The following is an 18,901-nucleotide window of genomic DNA, read 5'->3' on the forward strand; positions in this document are numbered from 1 at the left end:
GTATTGGAAAGTTCAATTAACCAGTCATTGAAACTTCTCAAACACTGAAAAGTAAAAGCAGAAGTCAGCTCCATGCTAAAAAAGAGAGTGTTTCTGCCGAGAGTCTACTACTATGTTTCATTCTTCTTTCCAATTTTCAGCATCGAGTTATAACCTCCTTGTTCCTTTGCAGTTTGCACAGCTGCGCACTCCAATCTACTGAAGACAAAACACAGCGAGCACTGCAAGTGAAACATCATCTCCACATCTTATCAAGAACGCAGAACAAATCCCAGGAAACAAGTTACAACACAATCTTCGAGAAAAAGAAAACAAAAAAGAGGAGGCACAAGTTAAAAACAGAAAAGTTCCTTAACTGAACGAGAGTGCACAAACGAAATTGCGGACGTACAAGAGAGCACCCACAACAGGAATAGCACAGGTCAAGAAATGCAATGCTGGGTTTTACAGTAATGCTTGTCCCTCAGCTGTGCGATCATGTGAAAACAAATGTCTCTTTCTTGGAGGAGGTGTTCCACCAAGCAGTTACTTCCTCCACGAGGATAGGAATATGCAGGGATGAAGAAATGCAGATTTCTCAGCAAGTACTAGTATAACCCATTCCTTACTTTTCAAATACTTAATCACAGGCAAAAAACCACAGAATGTCAAAAATGTCAGAAACATCGGGGGGCCTCCCTAGTCTCTTCCATTATACTTGGAAGTGCACTAAAAAGCAGGAACCTCCTTGACCAAAGAGCTGTGGGAGTCAGGAAGAAGCTACCCAGCAGTGTGGATGAAGCCGGAACTCTGGTTTCTTTCAAGAAATGGTCGGAGGCGATGCTTGGATCAATTAAGGTTGCAACCCCTGCTCATTCATGTTCTCATGTTAGGCGTCTCCAAAGATGGCGCCGATGAGGAAGACTGCCATCCCGCGAGCTCCCGTTCATTTCTGTCTATTTCTCTACTTTGTTGTTTTCTGTACTGCTAACTGCACCATACTGCTTGTTTGGTGATCAGCTATGACCGACAAACGCTAGTATACATACTGTAGGATCGACTATTGGCGCAACCAGGCTTGCACCGAAAATAAGGATGGACTACCTGGACTATGGAGTCTCACCTGTACCTGTTCCTGGAGGAAAGCGGCGACAGTGCAGGAAGAGAGGTAAGCGGACAGGTGTCTTGGTTAGACGGAGACAACGCAGCAATCGCCCTCCACTTCCGAGCATACTTCTCGCTAATGTTCAATCACTCGACAATACTGAGAGCAAGGCCTGCTTCTCAGAGGGACATTAAAAACTGCAATGCGCTAGCGTTTACAGAAACCTGGCTTGACTCATCTATTCCAGACACCACTATCGTCCCGAGAGGTTTTTCCGTCCACCGTCAGGGCAGGACAGTGGACTTGGGGAAGAATGGGGTGGAGGGGTGTGCTTCATGGTTAATAACTCCTGGTGCACAGCTGTGGAGACCATTTCATCACCATGCTCTCCACAACCTGAGCACCTGACAATGAACTGTTGCCCATCCTAATGGGGGAATTTACATTGGTGATCCTCACAGCGTATATATTGCTGATATGCATGTATATTGGTGATATGGCCAGCAGCCAAATCACCCTGCAACTCACAACTGGCAAGCCACTGAAGCCCAGCAGGTGTGAGCCTGGTCAGTACCTGGATGGGAGACCTCCTGGGAAAAACTAAGGTTGCTGCTGGAAGAGGTGTTAGTGGGGCCAGCAGGGGGCGCTCACCCTGCGGCTCATGTGTGTACTAATGCCCCAGTGTAGTGACGGGGACCCTATACTGTAAACAGGCACCGTCCTTCAGATGAGACGTAAAACCGAGGTCCTGACTCTCTGTGGTCATTAAAAAATCCCAGGGTGTTTCTTGAAAAGAGTAGGGGTGTAACCCCGGCGTCCTGGCCAAATTTCCCATTGGCCCTTACCAAACATGGCCTCCTAATAATCCCCCTCTATGAATTGGCTACATTACTCTGCTCTCCTCCCCACTAATAGCTGGTGTGTGGTGAGCGTTCTGGCGCACTATGGCTGCCATCGCATCATCCAGGTGGGGCTGCACAGTGGTGGTGATGGAGGGGATCCCCATTACCTGTAAAGCGCTTTGAGTGGAGTGTCCAGAAAAGCGCTATATAAGTGTAAGCATAATTATTATTATTATTATTATTATATTCTGCCGCAGGCAAAAACCACGAGAGCTCTGGAGGAGCTACACGAACAGCTAAGCAGACATGAGAACTCACCCCAAGGGCGCATTCATCACGGCGGGGGAACTCAATGGTGTGAACCTGAAGAAAATCAAGCCAAACCTGCATCAGCATATCAATTGCCTGTCGCGCGGGAACACACACGTTGGACAGTGCTTTCACTCCCTTCCAGAATGGCTACCAAGCCCTCCCCCGACCTCCTTTCGGCAAATCCAATCACACCTCCATCCTGCTACTCCCCGTCTATAGGCAGAAACTCCAGCAGGAGAAGCCTGCGACAAGGATCGGAAGCCTGCGCCCGTCGGAGGAATCAGACTCCATGATCGTGGACTACAGGAAGCATCGAGAAACAGTCCACGCACCCATTCACACAGCGGGTCCGCAGTGGAGAGAGTCAACAGTTTCAAATTCCTAGGTGTCAACATCACAGATGATCTAACCTGGACCCACCACACCAACCTCGTAGCCAAGACAGCACGGCAGCGCCTATTCTTTCTCCGCAGACTAAAGAAGTTTGGCATGCCGTCACACATCCTGACCAATTTTTACAGGAGCACCAATGAAAGCATCCTAACCAGCTGCATCACTGCCTGGTATGGTAGCTGCTCCGCCCGAGAGCGCAAGGCACTCCAGAGGGTGGTGAAACAGACTCAAAACACTACCAGCTGCACGGTACTGAACATTGAGGATATCTACTCTGTTAGATGCCTCAAGAAGGCCAGGTCTATCCTCAGGGACCCCAGTCACCCTAACCACAGCTTGTTCTCTCTACTACCATCTGGAAAACGATCCGGAAGTATACAAACCAAGACCACCAGGCTCTCAGGACACATACGAAGAGCACTAAATACCCCCTACCCCTGTGTTACTTTCGCACAATCTGTAAATTGCAACCGTGTAATTTATTGTATCCTAATGTTAACCTAATCCCTATAAATTCCTGTCCTTCTACTCTCCTATCCCTCTTAACGAGCTCGTGGACAAAGCATTTCATTGCCGACAACACCACCACTGCATGCTATACTGTTTGTGCATTGATAAATACACCTTGATTGATTGATTAATTGTTGCGCTCGATGACCTCAGGTTTGAGCCTGGGTCATGTTACTAGCCGACTATGACTGGATTTCTCTAAGCAGCACCCAGACCAGGGTGGGATGAGCCAGCCAGAATGCTCGTGGCTTTCAGCGACAGCGATTCCTGCTGCCTCCCAGCTACTGTCGGCGCGAGACACTGATCCTCCGGTACGGGGCAACTAAACGTTCCGACCTGTGGCTTAAAGAAGTGGCGGGTCCTCATTCTTCCCTGGGTATGCCGGTGAGGCTCGTAACAGTAGTGGACTGAAATGTGAAAACTCAGTTGGCTACTGCAAACGGGGGTGGGTATAAAAAAAAGAACTGGTACTTCTAAAATGATAAAGATTAATTTGAATAAAATTAAATTTTTTAGGCTACAAAAAAAATTCAGAAATGGTTCATCGCCATGTCACTTCCCATAAGATGAAAAGTTATACAGAACGGCAAATAAATATCAAATCCTGTTGTCGCCACCTTCTTCTTTCTTATGACTAAAACCTCATGACAAATATAAAGCATAGACATTGTTTAAAACTAATAGACACTGAATTCTCAAATCAGCTAAGAGGTACGTTTTTAGGTTATTTTGAATACAAGAAATTGCCCTTCATGGCTTTGAGCCTTTCCTTTCCCTAAAAACATTATCCATCACTTTAGTTCCCTTCAGGCATTGACAGACAATAAATGCAGCTCTCCTAGTCAAGACTTTCTTCTGTGGGACTTTCCTGCCTCAGAAATCTGTGATGATGCAGCTTAACACTCAAAGCACTCAAGACAGCGCGCTGTAAAACTCTGCCTTAGGCTTAGGGTCGAAAATTAGGACAGTAGAAAGAGAAACTTGATTTAGAAGAACTTTTATTACCATTACATAAAGGGAATCTCTTTCTTCCAAAGAGATGTGGCAGGGAGTTAACTCTCAGTCCCTGCGCAGTTTTAAAAAGAGGTCGCGCGTCTACAGCACCACACCAGCTGCCTCCACTCTCGCGCACACACATCATGCAATCACTGGACAAGCAATGAAAGACTTCTCAATACTGCAGACAATACTGCCATTATGGAGATTCTTTCTGCATACGTAGCTAGCATGTTGCCACCGTCTTATGATTATTCTGGTCTTCGTTTTTTTGGTTGCTGTCCCCACTGAACTCTCTCAGCTCATCTCTCATGTAGAACCTTTCTCCGCTGTCAAATCCGACTGAACCGCAGTCTGCCTCTTGTCACAGGAGGCTAACTCCCTGCGGATCGTCTGGCTTGGCGTGCCCACAGGAAGGGCTGGTATAACTGTGCAAGACAGACCAAGGCCTGACAACACCCCTCCCAGCCTCAACTACACTGCTCCCAAGAGCACTGAACTGCAGCAGAGTTTTGGCAGGAATCCTTAAGAGACCTTAAGTTAAACGGGAAATGGGTACACAGGTACTTTTTCCTTCCCCTGCACTCCAGTTGCCTGTTCAATTCCGTGAATGTAAAGAAACCTGAACTAGCTTGAAAGAGGGAATTGGAAGTGAAAAACAAATTGACAGCAACCATTGAACACCAGGCTTCTGAGAACAGCAGAAGGAGAGTTAACACCACACTGGAAGTAAGAAGAGTAAAATATACAATGATCTGGCTGGGAAGACTTCTTCACATGTGCAAAAACAGGGGATGAAGCCTTGGCCTTTGTTCATCATTGATCTTCCTGGTTTCCCTGCCACACCCCCCTCCTCAGCTGAAACGTTAAGTTCCATCACAGAGGACAGTCACCACCCCGGGCACAAGCTCTTCACCCCACTTCCCTCAGGCAAGAGATACAAGAGCATACGGACACTGACCACCAGATTCCTCAGTAGCTTCTACCCACAAGCAGTGCGACTGGTGAACACACTTGGCCATGCCCCTTGGACAACACCTACACCATCTACCTCATTGTAATTTCTTATTTATTGCACATCAGCAGTCATTAATTACATGTCTGCATTGTTTACATTCAAACTGTTTACTTGTACATTGTCTGTTTGTACAGTATATCGTCTTGATGCACTGTCTGCACTTTGCGTTTTTAAGCTTTAACAATCGAGAGACTTTCTGTCAGTAAGAATGCCATTGTACCAGTACATGGACCAGTTACATATGTTAATAGAGTTCAAGTATTTGACTTTTTACCTTCCGGCGGGGAATAAACCTATTTGTTCCATGCTTCAACGTGCAGCTCGCCACCCACACCTCTGACTAGTGCTTTTCTTCCTGCCTCTTTAAAAGCAACATGAACCTTTCCTTATGAGATTGTTAAATGAGGAAGCTTTGCCAGAACTTCAGAAAACAAATAGAGCATAATGGAGGTATTTTACACTATTACTGCAAGGGCCGTTCGGAGCTCTTGGCTTTAAAGAAATTCAAGCCAGCTCAGCAGTGCAGAAGCTTAATGCGCTGAAAGAATTTACTATCCAAGTATAAAGAATGTTGTGAATGAATGAAGACAAATTCTTTGAATTTTTCAAGGGGAGTAGCAAATGTACACAAAATATTTCAAATGACCACACAGCCTTTTAAAATTGCCATTTTCCTCACCCACATTTAGTGCATTCTAATAGTTCATTTTAGTTGGGTTTACTAAACCATTGCTGGACACTTAGTACATTAAAAACTTAAAAAGGAAGTCCAGGTTAAAGATTTGTTGTGGGGGTAAAGGGGTTGTCTGATTTACAGTGGTGAGAGGGGAAAGTCATCGATCGCGTCGCGCTCAAGAGCTCACCGTGGCGGACGCAAAGATAAAACACTATCTGTCGCCTCTTGCATCCATCGCTATGTTTGCAAAACACAAGATACAAGACTTTCTAAACCAAAGTCACTAAGCCCAAAAACAACAAGCACATTTTCATTCAGGATGCCCTGAATCGACCACCAGTATGATCTGAGCCTCTGTCGAACAGCTTCATAAACTTCACTGACAGAAAGGGTATCTTTCACTAGCAAATGAAATGCGTTTCTTATATCCGGATGTGAAACCTCACTTCACAATACACAACTGAAAAATAATTCAGTGCCATTTCATAACAGAAAGCAAAATGTAAATTCCTGTCTTTGAGAAAACGGTTGAGGCAAATCACGTAGTTATTTTATTCTGAACATCAAATGACCAAATCACTTTTGTCTGCACATGAATTAAAGTCAAGAGTGAATTCCCTTCTTTGCCCACAGATCTAACCACTCACTCTGTGAAAACAAATCTTACTTCAGCTGGCACTGTCAGAACCGTCATGAGTGGTCCGAGCCCGTTAGCGGTATCACCTGCAGCTCCAGAGACCCTCTCTCAGTGTAGAAGAGCTGCTGAAGGCAGAAGCAGAACTTCCTCTTTTCTACACCAACCACATGTTCCAGTGAGACTCTTGGTTCGTGTAGTTCCCCCGAATGGGGAGGAAGTCAACGTGAAGTAACATTTGAAGTAGGTTTTACTACAGAAAGCACTTAACTCAGACGAAGTAATAGGGTAAAACTTACTTGGGCTCCCCCATGATTTATATTACTGTACTTCTCACAAAGCAGGACATGAAGGGCAGTTACACACAGCAAGTCTCCAGAAGCAATTGAAACAGCATGGCACCACCCTACCTGTTCTCTGACTACTGTATTCCCATGTGAAAGAAAGTTCATAACTCTTCTAGCATTGGGCTGCTAGTGCATGCTTGATCCAGGGATCTTATTCGGCCATTTCCTGCAGGATCCTATGGAATCTGGCTCAACAGCACGGCTGGATACTTTGTTCCCAAACCCCTACAACGACAGCCATTTGTATGAAGAAACGTTGTCTGTTTGTAGTTCTGAGCGCCTCCATTTCAAAGTTTGTTCCATGGGCTCGAGTTTGACAGGAACCGTTAAGATCCTGAGTGGAACTGAAAGCGAAGAACGGATAATGTCTTAAAGTTTCAAATTTAATAATAATTGCTTACACTTATATAGCACTTTTCTGGACACTCCACTCAAAGCGCTTTACAGGTAATGGGGACTCCCCTCCACCACCACCAATGTGCAGCATCCACCTGGATGATGTGACGGCAGCTGAGCGCACCAGTATACTCCCCACAAACCAGCTCTCAGTGGGGAGGAGAGCAGAGTGATGAAGCCAGTTCAGAGATGGGGATTATTAGGAGGCCATGATTGGTAAAGGCCAGGGGGAAATTTGGCCAGGACGCCGGGGTTACACCCCTACTCTTTTCGAGAAATGTCCTGGGATTCTTAATGACCACAGAGAGTCAGGACCTCGGTTTTACGTCTCATCCGAAGGACGGTGCCTTTTTACAGTATGGTGTCCCTGTCACCCTGCTGGGGCATTAGGACCCACACAGACCACAGGGTGAGTGCCCCCTTCTGGCCTCACTAACACCTGTTCCAGCAGCAACCTTAAGTTTTTCCCAGGAGGTCTCCCATCAGGTACTGACCAGGCTCACAGCTGCTGAGCTCCAGTGGGTTGTCAGCTGTACGTTGCAGAGTGATATGGCCGCTGGCAATATCTCTTGAAATTGTCAAAAATGGTCCATCCCTTACTGTACAATTGGTTTAAATAGCACATTTATTAAGAGTTACAATTAAATACTTCTTAATTATGAGGTTAATACAGCATTCACAAAATAATAAATAAGACAAAAACAGCTCAGTCTTCACATGACCATGTGACAAACAGAACTGACTGCACAGCCAAAGCTTACAGTTTGCTTAGGTCTTGTATATGTATACTAAAAGCAAGTCAATATTCAGCTTGCACCCAAACTCATTTTGCTTCTGTAAAAAAAAGTTTCAAATATGTGTCAAAAATCAATCTCACATATTGTGTTTTAGAAAGGCTAGGTAATTAGCTTTCTGCTCCAAGCAGGTGACATTTCTTTGTATCATATAATATTAATCAGATCGAGCCATCTGTCACCTGGGAAAGACCTTTCTTAAATTCCCCTCACGAGACTCCTTCCTCACGTCTAACTTCGCTTGTCGCTGTATGTCCTAGTCAGAATGTCTCATTTCTGCCCAGCGGACTGCTCAGGACATGCCTGGGGCGTCTGTGTGACCAGCTGCTGCTCTGTGATCTGCAATAACCTTCAGCTATTTCAGATGTAAGAGAAGGGGAAGCGCTCTAAATTTAAACCCCTTTCTACCAGGATGAAAGTGAGAACAGCTCCTGCTTTTACACAGATATTTTTATACCAATTAAAAAAAATAAATCGGTGCTTGCTTCCCAAAGCTCAGCTACAGTATGTGCACCACAAGCACCGATTTTTACATTTTCTGATCCTGGTTCAGATCCTGGGGGAAATTAGCCACATGGAGAAGGCAATATTCCCAACTCACCTCACAGCGCTGCAAGATCTTGGCTACATGCTGGGAGGAAATATTTTAAAATACATTTTAAATGAAAAGCATAAACAAAATATGTTCCAATTCAAAATTCATTCAGATTGTCTGGATTAGCAAGTACTCATTTTATTGTACAATAAATTTACCTACTGCTTACAACAGTTCTTGTAACAGCTTTGCTTTGGAAATGTAGAAGGATCTCTGGTTGTTCCATAGAGAAAACCTCTAGGAAGGAGAGTTGGTGCAGTTCGTTCAGGCAGAACAAATTTATATATATAAATTGATATACAGTGGGTATAGAAAGTCACCGCCCCCTTTCAAAATTTTGTAACTTTTTGTTGTATGACACTCTGAAAATAAAAAATTAAATTTAACCAGGTATTACCAATCACCTTACAGATCACACAACCTAATTGGCTCTCACCTGTGGTGCAAAATATTGTGGTGATTTTGATTAGTTCAGAATAAAAGCAGCTGTTTCTAGAGGATTCCACTGGTTGGAAGTGCATTTCAAAGCAAAAAATCCACTATGGGCGGAAAGGTGCTTTCAAAAGAACTTCGAGATAAAGTTGTGGAAAGGCACAAGTCAGGAGATGGGTACTGTATAAAAAGATTTCAAAGGCTTAAAGTATCCCATGGAGCACAGAAAAGACCATCATTAAGAAGTGGCACCACCCAGACCTTGCCTAGATCAGGCCGTCCCCCCAAACTGGATGACCGAGCAAGAAGGACACTGATCAGAGAGGCTACCAAGAGGCTGATGGCAACTTTGAATGAGCTTCAGGCCTTTATGGCAAAGACCAATCATTGTGTGTATGCGACAACAATATCACAAGCGCGCCACAAATCTGGCCAATATGGGAGGGTGGCAAGAAAATCGAATCTCGTTTATGTTCGACTAAAAGCACCTTAAAGATTCTGTGGCCAAGTGGCAAAAGCTGCTGTGGTCAGATGAGACCAAAATCGAACATTTTGGCCGGAATGCAAAACAGTACATCTGGCGAAAACCCAATACATCTTACCACCCAAAGAACACCGTTCCTACAGTGAAGCACGGTGGTGGCAGCCTCCTGTTGTGGGGGTGTTTCTCTTCAGCTGGGACTGGGGCACTTGTCAGGTTGGAAGGGAAGATGGAGGGTGCAAAATACAGCCAAATTCTTGAAGAAAAACTGCAGCCCTCAGACAAGAAGTTGAAAATGGGAAGATGGTTCACCTTTCAACATGACGATGATCCAAAGCAAGCGTTTCCTCAACCATCCGACGCTGGAGGTGGAGGTGAGGTGGTCAGCATCACACTCCGGCCAGCCTATTACCCCCGGAAGGATTAACCCCCGGTACTCATTTGGAAAGCAGGCTGAGTGGACCTGGGAGCCATCTGGAAGGAATTCGAGCTACATCACCTGCCCCTACCTGGGCTTGAACCCGGGACCTTCCGGTCAGGAGCTAGACGCCCTTGCCATCTGAACTACTACAGCTCGAAATGTTGAAAATGTCCCAACAGAATTGTTAGCTCAAGCTAGTAAGGGTGAGAAATGATGGAACAATCAGCAATAGTTTTAAATTTTACAATGCTTTTTTAAGCAGACATTTAAAGACACGACTCTAATGAAGTCTTATTATTAAAAGTATTTAAGTGTTTGAGGTCCTGTAAGAAAGTTCCTTAATCTATTGTCAATGCAGTTTAGACAAAGGTCTGGCACTGACAGGGTGAAAAGATCTATTCACCATGAAAAATTGTGTGCCGAAACACACTGTACCCAGAAACTCAATACAGCACAACTTCTATCTGGACTCTTTACAAACACTTTAACACTTGAGGTCTATGCGTGTATAATATTATATTGTGAAAATAAACCCAAGTTTACTACAGAACAGAAGCTGAAGAACACAGGAGCTAATCGCAATGAGTCAATGCTAACAATTTACAGTTAAAAAGAAACTTTTTTACAGGGAAACCAATTTCAAAGTATTCACATTATAGCTTTTCTTAAAGTAGCATTTAAAAAGCCACGTCCACTGGATCTATTTACGTCCCCCAAGGTTAGATTTACGTTAGCAGTCATTATGTTTCTCTAAATGACAAGTTTGGTAATTCCAGGACACTGTGGTTAGAGGAAGTCCTGATAGAAAACTAAACTACCGACAAGTTCAAAACCTATGAATACATAACAAAACACAAACATGGGATGAGGGCTCACACTAACGAGGAGCACGGGAATCACCTGACAGCCAGCAGGCTCACCTGGAGGGACCCTGGACATTAAAAAGCAAAAAAACAGCTTACAAGTCAGACCTACAGTACTGTACATCAAACGGATCTGCATTCTTTAAAGCTGACCTACATTTCAGGCCTCACAGATGTCCTGCCAATTCCCCTGCCTGTCCCTGCACCCCAAATTATTTCATTACACTTCTGAGGCACCCCAGAGTGCAAATATTTGAGCTTTAAGAACACCTAGCAGCCTATGACAAAATAGAAAATAAAATTCTGTGACTACAGGTCTGTTCAGAGCTTGAAGTCGGATCTTTAGGAAATCTGAGCAGAGAGAGACCTGCACTTCATGCTCTTTGCAGGAACTTTGAAGGGATGTTCTGCCCCTTTCATTGCAAGACCTTTACAAAGTTTGCACACGGCCTGTTTGTGTGCCAAGGAAGAGATGCCCATGTTACCTCTGCAAGAAGCACAGTTTCAGATTTGTCTCGCAGCTCTTGGGTCCTAGGCTCAGCTCAGGGCACCTTCCGTATGGAGTCTGTATGTCCTGCACTGTACTCCCATGATCCAGACAAGCTGGCTAGGTTACACCTGGTCTCTAAGCTGACCCAGTATGATGATATTACCGCAACGGAAATGGACGAATGAAAATAATTTAATTAACCTTCATTACTGACCTGTTTGGAACTGCCTGTTCCCTTAGGTTTCAAACCGACTACAACTCTCAATTCAAGAACCTTCCACTCCTTTCACTTTCTATACTGCTGGACATTTCCCATGTAAAAATTATGACAATTTTCATATTTTAAGCATTGCAGAGGGCTTGATCAATGACTACTGACGTCAGAATAAAGGCCAACTTTGTAGTACTTCCCCCTTGTAAAAGACCACTGTTGAACAAAGCAGCCTCAATCAGGAGATTGAATATTGTTTCTCCAAAATTCTCATTTTAGTCATTACTTAATTCTCAATGAAAGCAGCATTGTGTAGAAGTATTTTAAGACAAGAAGACTGTGTGGCTTCAGCAAGATGAAGCCCCTTTATGTCACCTCTACTACATGTCAGTTAACAATCTACTCATCATGAACAATAATGCCCTTGAATAAAGCAATCACCACGCAAGGTCACTGGACAACAAGTGTTCAAAATCATTCAAGGAAACTCCTCATGCAACATCTTTAATAACATGGACTAGACTCGGACACACAGTATATTATAATTATTTAGATGAGACTACTCATTCCAGTGAGAGAAAATTCCAAAGATGAATATGCTCATGGTCTTTGACATACCGCACGTGAGCTACTATGACACACAATATTTTTTTACTAGCCTGATACTACAGTTGTTTAGGCTATTTATCTATTAATATGGGGAACTGTAAGCATGAAAGAGGCTGTTCTTCAGAGCTATTCCATTATAATTCCTTACGTACTCTTGCGGAATACCTACAGTACAAGTATGTACATAGAATGAAGAATGAAGGTATGAGATCCAAAAGGGAACTGGGGTCACGATATTGGGTGCTTTGAAGGTTACAACTTTCAAGTACAAAAGCTTCACAATATCAGGAAAGCAGACCAGACTGGGGAAAGAAAGTTCTGTATTAAATAAATTAACACATCTGTCTCTTCTGTACTAGTATGTTACAGGTTAAATCACCAGTCTCAGATGGCATCGTATTCTCACACTTGTCTTATATTATAAGATGATATTCCTACAAAACTTTCCAAACAGTTGATCGAGACAGGGGTAGTACCCAAGGTAGAAATGGCAAACACAGTGCCCCTTTACGAAAGGCATCACGCACCTAAAGAAAGCCTAAGAGCCAAAAGGTGAGTAAAACTAACCCAGGCTGGCAGCATCGCCCATTTGCCTGTGTTTAGATTTAACTAATTTTAGGAGATTATTCAGTCCTTTGATGAAGGCAAGTTTATATCTGGATCTCCTTCACCCCCCCCAATCTGTAATACATTCAGGTGCTTTTCTACAACAGGTGTGAAGACTAGCGCTACAATAAACATCTACATGTATCAGCACATTCACTAACAGTCTAAATGGGAATTGGACCGATGTTGGCTAAACGCTGAAGATGCAGCTCTTGACCTGCCCATAACATCAGAATGTGCATTTACAGTCTGCATCTATCTGTCTTTAAGAAAGGTACAACAAACTGTATGCAGGAAATATGGCTGATACATCTGGCTACAAAATGAATTAGCTAAAAATCAAATATCCATTTGACTTCACAGTAAGGAAATGTAGTACACTAATCACATCAGTGTGAAGCAGTTGAGTTGCAAAGAGGTTTCTTACGCTAGAATCCGAACATTAGAGTCTTAACTGCTCCTTCATTTAAAACTCTGGTACAATATAAACTACAGTATTCCTCCTGCTAGATTTTGCCTTGATACCGCTCACTGCCATGTCACGTTTGAGAAGTGACATCCATACCTGTATTTTGATGGATGAGTCTTGATTCAAAGCCTACATTACTGTTCATGTAGAAAATCACAAACCATATAGAACCCCACTACAGAATCTACAGGAGTAGAATCTTCTCAGTGTAATTAGTCAAAAAAAAGTGTTGCTAATGATATCCATTTTTTTCCCCATATCACACAACACATTAGCTCTAGATTCCAGCAGGAGACGTGTGAAGAGACTGACTCACTATGGGTTATTTCTTGCCAGGACAAGAAGTGCAGATCTGTGCAAGTGGTCACCACAGAATGCCACATCACACAGCAGGAAGAGGACATGCTCTGGCTAAGCAGAGCACACTAGCATAATTGCAGACTTGCCCAGTTTGTTTACTAACGGAATGTCATTTTGTCTGTAATTACATTCCATTGGTGAATGACTTCCCCCCCCTCCCCAGAGCATAGGAGGTATGAGGAATCTCCAGTGTGCTTTCAGCAAACATTCACACAATGCTCAGAAAAATAAACAGCTGTTGTTCCTTTGTATACAACAAAGAAGAATTCCTTACACTTCTATAGTGCTTTTCTGGACACTCCACTCAATGCGCCTTACAGGTAACAAAGACCAGTGTGCAGCCCCACCTGGAGGACGCCACGGCAGCCATAGTGCACCAGTACGCTCCGCACACACCAGCTCTCAGTGGGGAGGGGGGAAGAGTGATGAAGCCAGTACATAGATGGGGATCCATCATAGGAGGCCATGATTGTGAAATGCCAGGGGGAAATTTGAAGAAAGGTATGGCTTTGTGCATCAAAAGGGTTAATAAAAGGAGATTGCAGTGGAAGAATCTGCGACTGTATAATAAAACATCCTGAAAGTTCAGGCAGCAGTGCAGAGTAGTGATTAGGAATCTGGACAGGAGATGGGCAGGTTAGGGCTCTGCTGTTGCATCCTTGAGCCAAGTATGCCACTCAAACAGCTCCTGTAAGTGCCCTGCAGTGTGAGTGAGTCTCAAGGTCCTCACTGCACAGGAGACTGTGCTCAAGCGATTTACCTTGTAAAATAAAGAAACAGTGAAAGATAAGCATACAGTGGCAGGCCTCACTGGGGAAATATCTAGATTGGACACAGTGCTCTGATGAGGATTTCTGAACAGTTATGTTTTACACAGCATACACGCTATAGATTTCAGATACCAATATACGATTCACCACGATCAATAGAAAAACTGACTCACTTAAGAATATAAGTATAGGGTATCTTGTACATTTTCATTGTGTGATGAATGTTTTTTTTTTTTTTAAATCTTACTCATCCGATAAAAACAGTCTCTGGAAACAGTGATTCTTAAACCATAGTCATGTCTGAAGAAAAGCTTCCTTTCATAAACTGTCCTAGACTGCTTTATTCCTACCCAACCCATGGGACTCTCTGTGCTTGATCCAGTGGAGAATTCTCAAAGAATGACTGTTGAGTTGTATGTCACATATAGACCACTTTTGAAGATGCTGAGCAACGTAAATATTTTATTACTCAAAATAAGTATAATTAGTTAGCGAAGACATCATCTGGGATAAATGCTAAAATGACACACAGACTAGGTTTGGGAAGCTCTTCTTTAAATATTTTCAGCTTTACCATCAGCCTACAAACAAATCTGACATTTATTACAAATGGTTCAGCGGGTATGAATTTGTCAAAAAGAGCCACAAACAACTTGCTGGGCAGAGTGCGACATCAGAAACGCGAGAACAGTTAAACTAGGGGAGGTTTAATGGAATGCCTGCAGATTCTTCTCTTCTGTATCTGGAATATACTATTACCAACTACAAAATTTTTTAAATTAAAAGACTGGATCGGTGACAGGCTGGAAACGCAGACTTGCAATCATTAAATCACGTAGTACTGGAAATCTCTTAAATAGAGATTGTTGTGCACATGATACATAAAACATTTTGTCCTACAGGTACTTCAAATACCTCACAATAGAGATGTTTCTTCTACTTAGCTCAGTCCTTCCAAGATAAAAACAAATCAGATCATTAGCCTTGGGTGATCTGCAATCCTTTCAAGACGGCGGACAGCGAACTTGTTCCAAAAAATGGTCAGTGTCAACGTGCGCTGCACTCTCAGGAAATCTGAGCTATCATGGCACAAACACACAACACATGCTGGAGCATCGGAAAAGAAAACATTCCCAAGTTCTCTGCAGCCTCAGCTCTGAGGATAGGTCTATAATGTATGTTTTACCCACGTGTTTGGCTATCTCTAGCCGTCTGCAACCGAGACAGCCAGAAAGATTAGTTTGGAGACAAAAACAGAAACTTAAAAACCTCATCTTAAATCCATAAATTGTACTGTAAATGTCACACTGGAAGGCTGCCACCTGAAATGAACCTGAATCACAAAAACAGCTTTCTAGGTGCAGATTTAAATATAGGAAGAGAAACATACTGCATCCAGACACACATGAACACTGAAGAGATGTCAGGGGTTATACTGTACCAGCAACACAGCAGCATTAATAGGTCTTGTCATTCCTATTTTAAAATAGAAAGCACACGTTGACTGTGATGTGTTGTTTTTTATTAAAAGACTTCCCATTAACGCTTATGACACTGTGAAACACGAATACCAGAATACAGCACATTCAGAGATTTCAGATTAGGATCAGTACTCTGATTTACAAGGGGTACAGTACTCCAAGTGAACTGAGACTCGCTCTCTGCTTGAGATATAGAGCCAGGAACGTGCTCTTAAAATCTTCTATCTGGTGGACTCTTATAAATTGGACAACAAGATAAAAACTAACAAACTGCAATGACGCTCTTCTATTTTTTTCCCTTTTAGTTAAATGCATTACTGCATGGTACCATAGCCACCAACATTCACACCAACAAGACATTGAAAGAAGTAGTAGCTCTTGAGGAACAATAAAGTTGTGGTGACTGTCTGTACATGTGCAAGACAATAAGAGAACACTTCAATACTATTATCCATTACATTACATAAAGTATAAGTATAGTTACATTAAGTATAAAATAATATTTATATGGACCAATTTCAAAGATTAATTCAGACTGTTCTGTAGTAAAATAACCTTATCTTGGTTTGTCTGCATGTTGAATTATTATATTTATAGATTACCTTTTGCTTATACCATCTATACTATCACTGCAAATAACTTATAGGTCACTGTTTGTTGCGGGGCAATGAACGCATGTTGGAAAAAGGATTCTGCTAATAAGAGTAATAAACAGTAAACATGTCGGCGATTTAAACAGCGTTTTTTCAGTCACATGATAAGCACGACCAGAGTGCACACCAAACACAGAAGAGTGATGGGACAGTTCAAGAACAGGGCACAGCTGGTAAGAGACATTCACAAGTTTGTCTCGGGTCTGGTCCGGGAAGGAACTGTAATTTCCACCCAATACACAGTTATAGTGATGACGATAACTGAAACGAACCATGTTACCTTTAACACACAAGAAATTAGGGGGAAGTCTTTCGAAACCACCCAAAAAACAAAATTGCTAGGAAGTGGCCAATAAGAAGGGGGAATACTTTTAAAATGTTAAATACTGCCATCAATTCCTCTATGGTTTGCCAGAGGTCTCGTAAAAAAAAGGCTTAAGAAGTGTTGTGCCTAGTATACTAAGATGATAATTACATTATTTCGGCTACAACATCAGGCAACTGGCGAGTTTCATATTCCAACCCCTCCAGTCTGACTTTGCAAAATGCTCTCCCAAACTTCGTAAATTGAGAATTAACACGCTGACGCTTTATTAAAATGAATAAGCAGAGGCAGACCACTGGATTCCGTGTGCTACTGAAAGACACTGTTACTGTTTGTTAAAGACTTTGGGGAGGTGCCGATAACGTGGAGCGCAGCAGCTGAAAAGCCCCAGGCGGCCAGAGGACCCCAGCGAAACCGTGGCTTGGCGGTCAATTGCGCACCGGATAAAAACGGGTCGACTGAGAGAAATATCGCAGCTCAGGTTAAAAACAAGAAGAAATACGCCAGATTTTCCTTCTCTCCCGGTCCATTTCTCTTTAACAGACGCCTGCTTAAAACATACGGAAATACAGCACGCAGTACAACACCCTCACAGCACGGCGCTCATCAGATAGCCGCCTCCAAGCGTCCGTGCGCAACCCAACACTTCTGCTTAAGAAGAGGTCTAGACTTTAAAATACACCTGGCGACGTCTATTCTCCCGCATTTGCGACTTCATAAACGCTGGAAAGCGAGACCAACAAGGTGTAGCCTTTAATGTAATTTAAAAAAAAAACGTTTGCATGTTATGGTTCGACACCCACAGAAATAAAAACTTCGGTCCAATCTTTCAAGCTAAAAAAAAAACAGCATAAACAAATTAAGTCTGTCACGAAAACTACCAAAGGTCATTAAACCTCACTGTGTAGGCACAGACATTATAGATTTCATCTGACTTGTAGCTTCGCTGAAAACTTCAGAAATGACTAACCCTTAAGTGAAAAGCTATTCGGCAGAGACTACCCCTACACCTAAAAAAATAAAGTTAGTTTATACTGAAGTTTTGGGATTTGCAGCACCTTCGTTCACATGTTTGATTTCATCTTCGCCTGACGGGTATAGATATTTAGTATTATCGCCGCAATTAAAAGTTTCGAGCGAATTCGCGTTTGAAGTGCTGCAGATGAGACCCGAAAAAAGCTGTAAAAACTGGAAAACGGATAAAGAGACGGACAGAGTTCATCGGATGAAAGGCTTTGGGAAGACACTGGACGTCAAACCAGCACACTCACCCACAAAATCCTTACAAGACTCCTCGAATAAGCAAATCCTACGCGGCGAGATTTTCTTTCACGGTCGTTCTTGAAAACACTCTTTTTTTTCCCTTCGCCGTCCCTAATCCCTTCCTCTCTTACGCCATGTCGGGAAACCTGGGATCTAACGGGGCGAGGACGTCATCGCCGGCACACAACCCGCCCTGTTTCCCATCTGATTGGTTTGGGAAGCTCAACTTCTCCGGTAGGAGTGCCGAGATTGGATACGAGTCCCAATCAATGGAGTAGTAAAATTGTACCACGTGGTGTCCAACATTCCAAAGTTTGGGAGAGTCCCACCTAGGACTTGGCTGTGTGGGTTCAGTTCTGCAGTTGAGCGGGGTTTCACCTGACGGTCCTGTAAATGAATTTACGTTTTTGTTTGCGTTCCAACCAAATCTTAATGAAAAGAATATCCCTTTCCAGTCCTTGTGAGTGTTTTCTCTCTCTTTTCTTTTAGTGTCAAATACATCGTTTAAGTCAATGTTGAAGAGAAGGAACCGTAAGAAGGGCATAGATTTATTCAACCTTGATGTGGTCTGACTTGAATTTCTTTTGTCTCCGTGTGAAAGTTAATTACAATTAAACATCTTTCTAGGAGAATAGTTTTTTTATAACACTACATTCATAGAACTTTTCTGCTACAATCGCGATATACAAAACAACACCAATCACAAAACAAAACGTTATTTTATATTTATTTCACACTTCTAAAAGCTCTATACATTACATAAACATCACATGTTACAATAAAATTAAAGAATGTATAACAAACGAAGCAGATACAGACAATAAAACAATCACATTTCTTAAAAAAATAAGGCCAATTACAATATAAAAG

At 42.8% G+C, this 18,901-nt stretch overlaps 1 protein-coding gene across 15 annotated transcripts in view; it reads right to left on the reverse strand.

Moving 5' to 3' along the window:
• Positions 1-18,208, reverse strand: part of ppfibp1b (PPFIA binding protein 1b) — a 55,820-nt gene extending 37,612 nt beyond the window's left edge. For 4 of the 15 annotated variants that reach the window (XM_088645880.1, XM_088645878.1, XM_088645879.1 and 1 more), the window contains exon 1: positions 18,040-18,206. The gene's annotated coding sequence lies outside the window, so the exon portion shown is untranslated. Of the gene's footprint in view, positions 1-2,244; positions 2,290-18,039 lie in introns of all 15 variants that reach the window. The other 11 variants (XM_088645876.1, XM_088645874.1, XM_088645875.1 and 8 more) reach the window with 6 other exon arrangements.
• Between the last annotated feature and the right edge of the window lie 693 nt (positions 18,209-18,901).

This window comes from Lepisosteus platostomus, chromosome 9 (genome assembly GCF_059453375.1).
Source record: "Lepisosteus platostomus isolate fLepPlt1 chromosome 9, fLepPlt1.hap1, whole genome shotgun sequence".
In the NCBI taxonomy this organism is placed as follows: domain Eukaryota; kingdom Metazoa; phylum Chordata; class Actinopteri; order Semionotiformes; family Lepisosteidae; genus Lepisosteus; species Lepisosteus platostomus.